The sequence below is a fragment of the Eurosta solidaginis genome, chromosome 2 (assembly GCF_040869045.1).
Source record: "Eurosta solidaginis isolate ZX-2024a chromosome 2, ASM4086904v1, whole genome shotgun sequence".
In the NCBI taxonomy this organism is placed as follows: domain Eukaryota; kingdom Metazoa; phylum Arthropoda; class Insecta; order Diptera; family Tephritidae; genus Eurosta; species Eurosta solidaginis.
In genome coordinates, this window is record NC_090320.1 from 140926056 (window position 1) to 140938159 (window position 12104).

The window sequence follows — 12104 nt, forward strand, 5'->3', positions numbered from 1 at the left end:
TCATCCACAATTGCAAAACCTGCATTATTCACAGGAAACAGGCGCAGTCCCAACTTATGGGTACCCTTCCCTGCGAACGTACTACCTTTACCCCCGCGTTCAACAATACCGGGGTAGATTTTGCGGGGCCTTTCGACATCAAAAGCTACCGCGGTAGGGGATGTCGACTGTCAAAAGGCTACGTTTGCCTTTTTGTCTGTTTCTCCACTAAGGCCATCCACTTAGAAGCCACTAGTGACCTTAGTACTCCATGCTTTCTCGCAGCCTTTTCGCGTTTTATCGCGAGAAGAGGATGTCCGAAAAACATCTACTCCGACAATGGTACAAACTTTGTCGGAGCGTCGAGATCTTTACGATCCGAAGTTAAAGCCTTCCTGGCAGAAAGCCGAGATAAGACAGTCTCCAAGTGCAGCCAACAAGGATTAAATTGGCATTTTTTCCCGCCGCCGCTCCACATATGGGCGGCCTGTGGGAAGCGGGAGTGAAGAGCTTCAAAAGCCACTTCAAAAAGGTCGCGTCTCCCCATAAGTATACTATGGAGGAGTTCCAAACACTTTTGTGCTGGATTGAGGCGTGCCTCTTAGTCCAAATGACCCAACGGATCGGGAACCACTAACCCCACCAGAACCAGATTCCAGTGAGAGCTCTGCCTCGATGATCAATCGATGGCAGAAACTCAAAGCCCTCCATCACACTTTCTGCAAACGATGGAAGGTGGAATATCTATCCGAACTTCAAAAACGAGTGAAGTGGAAGCATCCCAAAGAAAATATAGAAGTGGGAGATCTCGCTGTCCTCAAAGAGGACAACTTATCTCCCAACGAATGGAGGTTAGGTCGAGTCGTCAATGTACACCCCGGCGAAGATAACCGAGTTCGCGTAGTTGACCTCATAACAGAGAAGGGTCAAGTCAGACGACCTTTGGTCAAACTGATCCTTCTTCCAACGGAGGAGATGGATTGCGAGAAGGCCAAGAGCTCCTCATAACAATCCCTCCGTTTCTCTCCCTCCTTTCCGAACTCCACCTCCCTATCAATAATCCACCAAAAACCCAGCTCTTGTTCACCCGAAACGAGGCCAACCAATAACCTACCGCAGATCCGCTATCTGCCAAAGAACATAAAGGCCTTCGGCCTATTTTATTTTAAATTTCAAAAAAATCAAACCCACAATTCACCCGCTCACCCCGAGCGAGGACACCAAATCACACCCAACTCACCCGCTCACCCCGAGCGAGGACACCAAATCACACCCAACTCACTCGCTCACCCCGAGCGAGGACACCAGAAACCTACCGCAGACCCACGGTCTGCCACCGAACATACGCACTCGGCCAAAGGCACGAGGCCAAAGGTTACCTAAATCTCAAATCTCAAAGGAACATTTGTTCCATACGATGATACGAACATTGTTTCAAATCAAATACAACCCTTTCTAATATGCACAGAAGTCGGTATTCAGTATTATCTTTTTATAATACAATGAAGAAAGACGTTGCCTCTCGCAGAATGGTGGAAACGGTGTAGTGAAAAATGGCTGACGGATTTAACTACAATTTCGGGTGCAAATATTTGAGTTTAATCGAATAATTATTAATATAAAACAACTTAGTTATAGTTGGGTCGTCAATCGGGCTTAGCTCTTTAAGTTCTAATGAAATTTTAAGTGAATATTCACTAAATGATAAAGTTGCGGAACAATATCCTTGAGCAGATAAAAATGAATAACAACTCTCCTTACGGGGTGTATGTCCATGCAGAAAATACGTCTGTTCAAAATCATGCACACCCTAGACACTAAGGAAATCCATCACATAATACTACCATGACCCCAACTATAAGTTGTCTGCGCATCAGCAAACCTGCGCAAGTTCAACTTCAGACGATCAGAACGTGTGGAAACAGTGGCACACATGTTGATACGAATCTTTCCCCAATCTCCGCACCTGGAGTTTCAGCGTTTTACGATCCAAATCAAGTCCAATTGACTAGCGCTTTGAAAAAAAAAACTTTTTACCGTACAGCCATTGCTGGTTTACAATCATCTGCACCGATATATTACAGCACCGTTGGAGCGAATGTCCCTCCTTCCATGTCAACAACGCCAGTTCATCAAAATCCACAGCAACATATATATAATCTTACAAAAGGGGTTGATCCTACAACTCAAGATGACATTATACAACTTCCTCAATTTTACCATGCACCACATCAAACCCCTTCTTATACACATCAGTTATCAACATTATTACCGACTCATTTCACACAACATTTTCCTGCTTCATCAGGAGCAACAGGACCAATGCAGATAACGCATGATGATGTCCAACCACAACATCAATTTTTCATGTCATTGGCAAATGACCATGTGGGTAGTGCAGCGAAAATATTGTCTAATACTGTTAATGAGGATACAGCTGTTACTGATGCAACAACTACTACATCAACAATGGTTTCCTCACCAGCTCCGACAACCACATCAAACTCTACTCTCGTATTAGATCGCATATATATCTGTATAAATAATCATTATAGTGATTCCTTAGCAACGCATAATAGCTTACCACCAACAGCTTTAGATTCAAATGCAATAACTGCAAACCCTGCAATTCCCTCTGCTGCTCATACGTTTTCATCAGCTACTCATGCGCCACAGCAACCTTCACCAATAATACCCGCCATTCATTATAAAGTAGTACTAGATCCAGCTGTGAGTAGTGGAATTCAAGCCGACTCTTAAATCACTAACGGCGCCACTTTGGTAGTCGATGAATCAGATTCGACAACAGCGACTCCGCACGCACCACCTACTACTCCAAAAAATAGTTCACCACCACCATCGCAAACATCCCCAGCACAGGAAACCCAAGAATGTTCAACAAATAAAGCTATAACCGAAAGCACGGCAGCGGCTAAGTTTATTTTTTCTTTGGGTGAAGATGTTTTTATTCGCAAAGACGATGACCGTCAGTACCTTGGTACAGTAATCGGTAGTAGCGCTGGTACCGAAAGAAATAGCATAAATAAATTCCAGTATTTGTTACGTTTTGATGATAATTCAGATTTATGGTGTGGTGTTGATCAAATGAGACGATTGGGAAGTAGTAGTGGCAATGGAAATTCACACATGTGTGTAGCTTGTAAGCGCACTCAATTAGAGGACGTTGTTGGAACATGTGATGACTGTTGTCGTGTATATCACCGCAGCTGATGTAATAAGCCTATGAAAACTCCAATACCAAACACATACAGTCCGATAATCGGTAAACTATTATCATCTTGCAACAACAGTTACACAAGCTATGGAGATATTGTGAAGAGCCCACCCTTATCACCTAAACTTAAAACTTCTTTGGATGTTTGCGAATTCCATACTGATGACGAAATACTGAATACTAGTAATAGTATGAGACCGAAATCAGCTAAAAAACAGATCAACTCTGAGCGATTGTGTCTGAAAAAATATTGGATTCAGATGATGAGAACGCAAATTATGCAAATATCGTGAATAAAGTTATTCAGATGTCTAAGAAAGAAAATGTAAAACTACAAGATATTTCGCCGAATGTTCCGTCGTCAGTGGCGTCGCAATGTCCAACAAACATAGAAGATGATAAAAGTGGGTCTGATCATCAACCTCCTACTGTAGCTATTACCACTGTTGAATCGAATATAACTGAACCTGTTTACATAAACAAAGCACCATCTATATCCACAGGGCGCACAAGTCGTAAACGTAAAGCATTCACTCTATCAAATACATATAAGAAAAAGTAGCTGCTGAAGCGGCTTCGAAGCAATATGACAGTAGCCGAAATTGCGACTCTTAATCTGATGAAAACTCTTCAAGTAGCCGTGGTACATCCTTGGATGTAATCATACCGGCGCCAAAGAATTTTCTAGGCCTTAATAATCCCTTTGGAATAATGTCTCCACCACAAGACTGTTATCAATGGTCCAGCAGTATCCATGCTTTTATAACAAATGTAATGTAGAATATCGTAGTTGTTTACGCGGCGTAGGCTGCCAACCGTCCCATCTCTCTTTTGTACATACGTATATCCATGAATTTATATCTATTCCGTATCTTGTACTGTATTTTATTATGGAATTGTATTATAGTGAATTACCCGCATAATCCATGAATTGTATTTACCCTTTAAATTCCCTATTGGGAACACTAATGGACGTGTGGCAGCCTCCACCGCGAAAATCCACCAAATTTAATTCGCCGCAAATGCAGGATGGCGATCTGGCATGATCGACATCTGTCAGAAAACAACCACCTTTTGGTCTTGTAAATTTTTCATATAATTGTTGTCATCTTTGCCTGAAAAAGACAAGTTCTCCTAAATAAAGTTTTGTTTCGCGCAAATTATCTAAATACGAATATCCCGGTTGCAGAGTTTTTTTTGGAAATCAAAGTGCTGTTGAAAGATTGCGATTTGTGCTATCGTGCGAACCATCGTTTTCCTGGAAAATCATCACCTTTTCTACCAAGCAACACTGTGCGAGGAACATCCAATTTACATACGGTATTGTATTGTTATATCCATTTTATGCTCGCGTCAATTGTATATTATCAAAAACGTGAATCTTGCCATATAAACTTTGCGATAATCGCGCATCAGTACGGGTATTTCATATCGTACAACCAAAGTATTTTGTTCAACCGCAGTTGTTAAAATCACCCCTCAGGGAAATAAAGAATAAACCATAACCTAATCCAAGAAAGGTGTTATCAATTTGGGCACCACATTCTCGTGTTTGAGAACTTCCTCCTAGTGTGCACTACTACGCCGGAACTGCCGAAAATTATCTGACCAACATCAGCTGTTCACTACATAGTCCAAGCACCTGTAACTACCAAGCATTTGCAGTTGGAATTCTTGGTCTACACGTACACGTATTTGTCTAATCTCATTTGAATCTGGTGTGAAGAAAGGTCATCCACAGTTTGGTAAGAAGCCTCCACGAGGAAAAGGGGTAAGCGTGATCGAGTCAGCGGATAGCCAATCATTCCACCTCAAATCGGCGATTACCGAGGTGAGTCTCTAAATTAACTAATGGTCCTTCGTCGCCATTGACGAAACCAGCCCCTTTTAAAATAATTATGTCTAAGCTTTGGGCAATTGAGGGCGAGCAGTTTAATAAGAGTTATAAATGAGTAATTTTATGTGCTTGTGAGCGTATGAGTCGTGGCACAGTGGCTGACGTACCCGACCAAACGCCCGGGGTTGCGCGTTCAACTCCCACCAAGCATTCACTTTTTTTTAAATTTATAAATTATTATTATTAATGGACTGTATTGAGTTTATGGGGTTTTTGATTTAATGTGTTCCATTTATTGAGTTGGGTAGGTTTAGTGTTATTGGTGTATTTAAGTCATGGGACGATGCATAGCATCAGTACACCTTTTATTTATTTAATTTGGGGGCGAGCACTGGGGGCTCTGAGGCTTCGCTCTACTGAGCCACCTCATCCTCTATTTGAAGAACCCTTTAAAATGTGATATGGAGGCGAGCACGGGACGGCTCTGAGGTATTGGCACCCCATTTTCTACAAGAAAAACCTTTATTTATTTAATTTGGGGCGAGCGTTGGGCACTCTGAGGTTTCGCTCTAATGAGCCACCTCATCTTCTATTTGAAGAACCCCTTCAAAGTGCGATATGGAGGCGAGCACTGGGCTCTGATGTATTAGCACACCATCCGAAGAACCTCGATTTTAATTAAAAACCTCAAACTATGTCTTTAGAATATTTCACTAACCAGTTGAGAATTACAAGCACACTCAATGGCTACTGAAATAAACGACCGAAAAATGTTCATAGTTTAAGTCGCTTAAACATACTCCCCCCTTAGACGGCTTAGTCGTCTAATGAAACTTCCATACGAGCCAGTGATCCGGCTCGAAGGACCACAAGGTAAAAATAAAGGCCCAGGCAATCGTGCTACCTCGACTCACTAGGCAACTCCCAACACTCCGGCTAAATAATGACCAAATGCGTAAATGGTCCCATCTCAAGCTAGCAGACCAGAACACTCATAACCCCTCCCAAATTGATCTGGTATTAGGCAGTGATCTTATCCCTCAAATCATGCTAAATGGCATAGAAAAGATCTCGCCCACACTGCTAGCACAAAACACGATATTTGGCTGGATAATAAGTGGCCAAACCCCCGAAAAGGTCGGATCACACTCCTCTCAAGCGTGGGAAGTGACGAATGCCCAGCTGAATGAACAGCTAAGGCAATTCTGGGAAATCGAAGAAATACCCAGAGTGCGAGTGGAAACCCCAGAAGATAAAATGTGCGAAGACTTTTATCAAAGCACAACCACTCGCATGGATGACGGTCGATATATGGTTCGGCTCCCCTTTAAACCAACATTTCCGAACGATATCGACCTAGGTCAGTCCCGTACTGCAGCCCTACGACAGTTCCACGGCATGGAACGTTCCCTCTCAAAAAAGGGCGATCTCAAGCAGCAGTACGACCAGGTACTCGAAGAATATATGTCCCTAGGCCACATGGAAGAATGCAGTCCCAACGAAATAGAATCCCTGGGTAAATACTGCTCATTCTATCTCCCTCACCATGCAGTCGTAAGGCCAGACAAAAAGACAACAAAAGTCAGAGTTATGTTCAACGCCTCCAAAAAGTCGGGTTCCGGTCACTCCCTCAACGATGTTTTATGTACCGGACCAACCCTCCAACCCGATCTCCGACTTATGTTGCTGAAATGGCGAACATATAAATATGTGTTTAATGGCGACGTCGAGAAAATGTACCGCCAAATTCTCTTGCACCCCGAGGACCGAGACTATCAACGGATAATATTCCGAACCCCCGAACATAGTCCAATAAAGGACTACAAGTTAAAAACGGTCACCTTCGGGGTTAACTGCGCGCCCTTCCTGGCTATTCGCACTCTACACGAGCTGGCGAAAGACATAGCCGATTCCCATCCACGCGCAGCCCCAATACTAAAATCCGAGACGTATGTTGACGATATTTTATCTGGCAGTCATGATCTTCAATCAGCCGAGCAATCCCTAACAGAGACTATAGATGCTCTCAATTCAGCCGGCTTTCCCCTAAAAAAGATCACGGCAAACCATCCCAACATCCTCCAAAAAATATCGAAAACTGATCTGCTGGAAACAAACTTTCTCGAGTTCGAAAAGACTAGCACAGCCAAGACCCTGGGCATCCAGTGGAACGCCCTAACGGATACATTCTCGTATACCGTCGACTCAAATCCGGCATCCACTGCAGCCACGAAGCGGCAAACTTGCGAAACTTTTCGATCCCGCAGGGTGGCTAACGCCAATTATGATCCAAGCAAAAGTCTTGATGCAAGAGCTATGGCTAGACGGGACTGACTGGGATGAGCCTGTGAAACCCCTCCGTCTCATCAAGTGGGCGCAGTTCGCCGACAATCTCCCAACGATCTCGGATATTCAAATTACCACCCCGATAAACCAGTTGAGCTCCATGGCTTCTGCGACGCTTCGGAAAAGGCTTATTGCGCGACACTCTACGTAAGAACCACCGTAGGAACTCAAGTATTCTCTCACCTTTTAGTCTCTAAAGGGAAAGTGGCCCCCCTAAAAACCGTAAGTTTGCCACGACTAGAGTTATGCGGCGCGGTCTTATTAGCCAAGTTAGTCGCAGTTGTCCAATCCCATCTCGGCCTCAATCAGCGAAAGTTAACCCTGTGGTCTGACTCTGAAATCGTTTTAGCCTGGCTTGAGAAACCACCCCATTCCTGGAAAACCTATGTCTCCAATCGAACTGCGCAGATCATCGACCTCATCGGCAATGCCACTTGGCGACATGTACGCAGCAAGGATAATCCCGCAGATATGGGCACCAGAGGATGCACCCCACTCGAGCTAGCTAGCTCATCGCTATGGTGGAACGGCCCAGAGTGGCTTTCCCGACCCCCCGAGGACTGGCCAACACCAACGGCCAGGAATATTGTACCCCCCGAACTTCGCCGAGTCGAATCACTGCATGCAGCGGAAGAGTCCGAAGACTTCTTGGAACGGTTCTCCTCCTATCCCCGCGCCCTACGCATAACAGCGTACATGTTGAAATTTGTAACTCGGCTTAGAAATGCTGTAGGAGGCAATCGTACCCCTAGCGAATCCGCCCTCTCTTACGCCGACGTCATGCGCGCGAAAACCCGTCTGCTGAGCTTGACTCAGTCGAGATTCTTCGCTTCCGAAAGAGCCTCTCTCGAAAATTCAAAACCAATCGGAAAGCGAAGTCCCCTACTGGCCCTTGACCCCTTCCTGGATACAAACGGGATCCTCCGGGCCAACGGAAGATTAGTAAATGCCGACATGACCTACAATGAGTGTCATCCCATCATTCTCCCCGAAAAGGCTAGATTTACTACCCTTTATATAAGGTTTGTACACGAGAGCTTCCTCCATGCGGACCTCCGCCTCCTGCAACAAGCTATGAGGCAGGAATTCTATACCCCCCGACTCAAACCTCAGCTGAAAAAATGTATATTCCAATGTAAAGTCTGCACCATTCATAAGCGACAAACGCAATCCCAAATAATGGCAGCTTTACCCCCCCAACGATGCACTTTCGCGCCCCCCTTCACTACTACTGGCGTAGACTTCGCCGGCCCATTTCACATCAAAGCTTCGATGCTCCGATCTCCAACCCTCGTAAAAGGTTATGTGGCCGTTTTCGTTTGCTTCACTACCAAGGCGATCCACCTGGAATTGTGTTCGGATCTCACTAGCAAGGCTTTTCTCGCTGCCTTCGCCCGGTTTGTAGGGCGTCGAGGGTACCCGAAGCAAATGATGAGCGACAACGGCACAACATTCATTGGTGCTAAGCGAGCTACCGAAGTAGAGTTCGTCACCTTCCTCAACGAAGTCTCGACAGATATTGTCAAAAAGTATGCGCCACAAGGCATCGACTGGAAATTTATACCCCCAGGCGCACCCCACATGGGCGGATTATGGGAATCTGCCGTCAAAAGCTTTAAAACCCATCTTAAAAGGGTCGCCGGAACGCACAGCTTCACCTTTGAAGAATTCTCGACTCTATTAATTCGCATCGAGGCCGTTCTCAATTCTCGCCCTATCTCCCCGCTTTCCCAGGACCCAGCGGATCTCACCGCCCTCACACCTGGCCACTTTATCCGAGGCGCACCCCTTCTCGCCATCCCCGAGCCGAACTATGAACACCTCTCTATGATCAACCGTTGGGACCGGTTGAAAGTTTTACATCATCAATTCAGCAAACGCTGGAAGAATGACTATCTCATGGAGTTACACAAGCGTTATCGATGGCAAACCGCTCAACCTCCCCCTAAAATCGGCGATCTAGTCGTCATTAAGGAAGACAACCTACCCCCTACCGAATGGCGCCTAGGACGCGTGGAAGACACCCATATAGGAAGAGACGGCCATATCCGAGTCGTCGACGTACGCACGCAAAATGGTGTGCTCACCAGGCCTATCACAAAATTGTGTTTCCTGCCACCAGCGGAATTCGACTCAGAACCCCACGGTTCCCTCCCATCTCCCCAACCAACTACAGTCCACTAAGATTACCTATCGATACCATCTCAGAGCATAACTTAATCATCCCGTATCTCTCACAGGCAGTCCCTAACCTGGCGTTTCCTCTCAGACATACCACTAATACGCATTCATATTCTCTTTCACAGATGGATCGTCAGCGCCCTCCGGTTCCCGCACCACGCCGCTCGCTTGAATCGCGAGTCGTAGTGCCCACAGCCCCGCCACGACACACCAATACCGCGATGGCCGACTACCGGAAATGCCGATTGTGTATGCGGCATCACGCCCTCTTGAGGTGCCCTGCCTTCTTGGCCATGCAACCGCAACAACGCGCACTAATCGCTAGGGCACATCAATATTGCACCAACTGCTTGGCACTGTCCCATCGCACCGACGAGTGCACCTCCACCGAACGCTGCCGGGTCTGCGGGCATCCCCATCATACCCTATTACACCGGGAAACCGGAGGTCGCCACCCGTCATATGCCGTTCCACCACAGCAGGAGGCTCGTCCGACATCACGCCGCCCGGAGCTGCACCGTCGCATTTCCGCAGCTCATCGTCGACATCGCCAGCCACCAGCCACCCAGCGTTCTTCGAACGCATGTCAACCTCAACGGCCATCAAATGTCGAAAATCGCACTATACGATGCACCGCCACCGGATTGCGCACGTCAACTTACAAACATAAAGTTGGAAAAATATTAATTCAAGAAGCAGTTCGGGCTCTGACCGAGCTGCAGCACACGTTAGGCGCTTAGTACGCCTAGGCGGGCCAGGATGTTTACGCGGCGTAGGCTGCCAACCGTCCCATCTCTCTTTTGTACATACGTATATCCATGAATTTATATCTATTCCGTATCTTGTACTGTATTTTATTATGGAATTGTATTATAGTGAATTACCCGCATAATCCATGAATTGTATTTACCCTTTAAATTCCCTATTGGGAACACTAATGGACGTGTGGCAGCCTCCACCGCGAAAATCCACCAAATTTAATTCGCCGCAAATGCAGGATGGCGATCTGGCATGATCGACATCTGTCAGAAAACAACCACCTTTTGGTCTTGTAAATTTTTCATATAATTGTTGTCATCTTTGCCTGAAAAAGACAAGTTCTCCTAAATAAAGTTTTGTTTCGCGCAAATTATCTAAATACGAATATCCCGGTTGCAGAGTTTTTTTTGGAAATCAAAGTGCTGTTGAAAGATTGCGATTTGTGCTATCGTGCGAACCATCGTTTTCCTGGAAAATCATCACCTTTTCTACCAAGCAACACTGTGCGAGGAACATCCAATTTACATACGGTATTGTATTGTTATATCCATTTTATGCTCGCGTCAATTGTATATTATCAAAAACGTGAATCTTGCCATATAAACTTTGCGATAATCGCGCATCAGTACGGGTATTTCATATCGTACAACCACAGTATTTTGTTCAACCGCAGTTGTTAAAATCACCCCTCAGGGAAATAAAGAATAAACCATAACCTAATCCAAGAAAGGTGTTATCAATTTGGGCACCACATTCTCGTGTTTGAGAACTTCCTCCTAGTGTGCACTACTACGCCGGAACTGCCGAAAATTATCTGACCAACATTGGTCTACACGTACACGTATTTGTCTAATCTCATTTGAATCTGGTGTGAAGAAAGGTCATCCACAGTTTGGTAAGAAGCCTCCACGAGGAAAAGGCGTAAGCGTGATCGAGTCAGCGGATAGCCAATCATTCCACCTCAAATCGGCGATTACCGAGGTGAGTCTCTAAATTAACTAGTAGTAAAGAAAAACGTGGTGAAGCGTTACAGCAAATGGAAATATGGTTGATGTCACAACTATACAGATATCCAACCGAATATCACAGTTACGTTTCGATTATCCTAAGCAAAAGCAAGAACGTCTATTTTGTGAACAAAACAATAAAGAATTCAGGCCTAGTTACACCTTTTATGAACAAATGCTGTTTATGGATGCAAATATAGCGCCATTCAAATGTGACTTTTGCCCAGTTATTGTCCATTCGCCTCGTGAACTTGATGTACATCTTCATACTCATCGGCCCGAAGGTGATAGTTATCCATGCGATATATGCGATCGTACCCTTTTAGACGTTGATCCATTAAATCAACATAAAACCGCTTTTACCAGCAAATGAGGACGTAAAATATTGGTGTGATTTATGTACAGCAAGCTTTCATACTAAAGAAGTTTATGATGAGCATATGCGTCGCCATAACGATGAGCTTTTATTACCTTCTCTGGCTAATAAGCCCCGACACAATCCGGCAACGATATCAGCGGCAGTACATTGGATGATGATCCCCTTATTAATATGGCCCATTATAACGAGTGCGACGAAGGTTACTCTTGTGATATATGTGGGAAATCTTTTGAAAATATGGTTTATTTACGATGCCATTAAAATGGTTGTACGCCACGCCGTAGTAAGAAATGAAATGAAAGAACGGAAAATCACTCGATACGTTTCCCGTTGTTTCAATTCATATGAATTTTACATTCTATACACGAGTATGTATGAATG

At 45.0% G+C, this 12104-nt stretch overlaps 1 protein-coding gene and 1 pseudogene across 1 annotated transcript in view; both read left to right on the plus strand.

Moving 5' to 3' along the window:
• The window catches only part of Apoltp (Apolipoprotein lipid transfer particle), a 2338027-nt gene that overhangs the window by 2055905 nt on the left and 270018 nt on the right, over positions 1-12104 (plus strand). The gene's annotated exons all lie outside the window — the stretch shown is intronic.
• LOC137239853 (polycomb protein Pcl-like) lies at positions 1825-10318 on the plus strand (annotated as a pseudogene).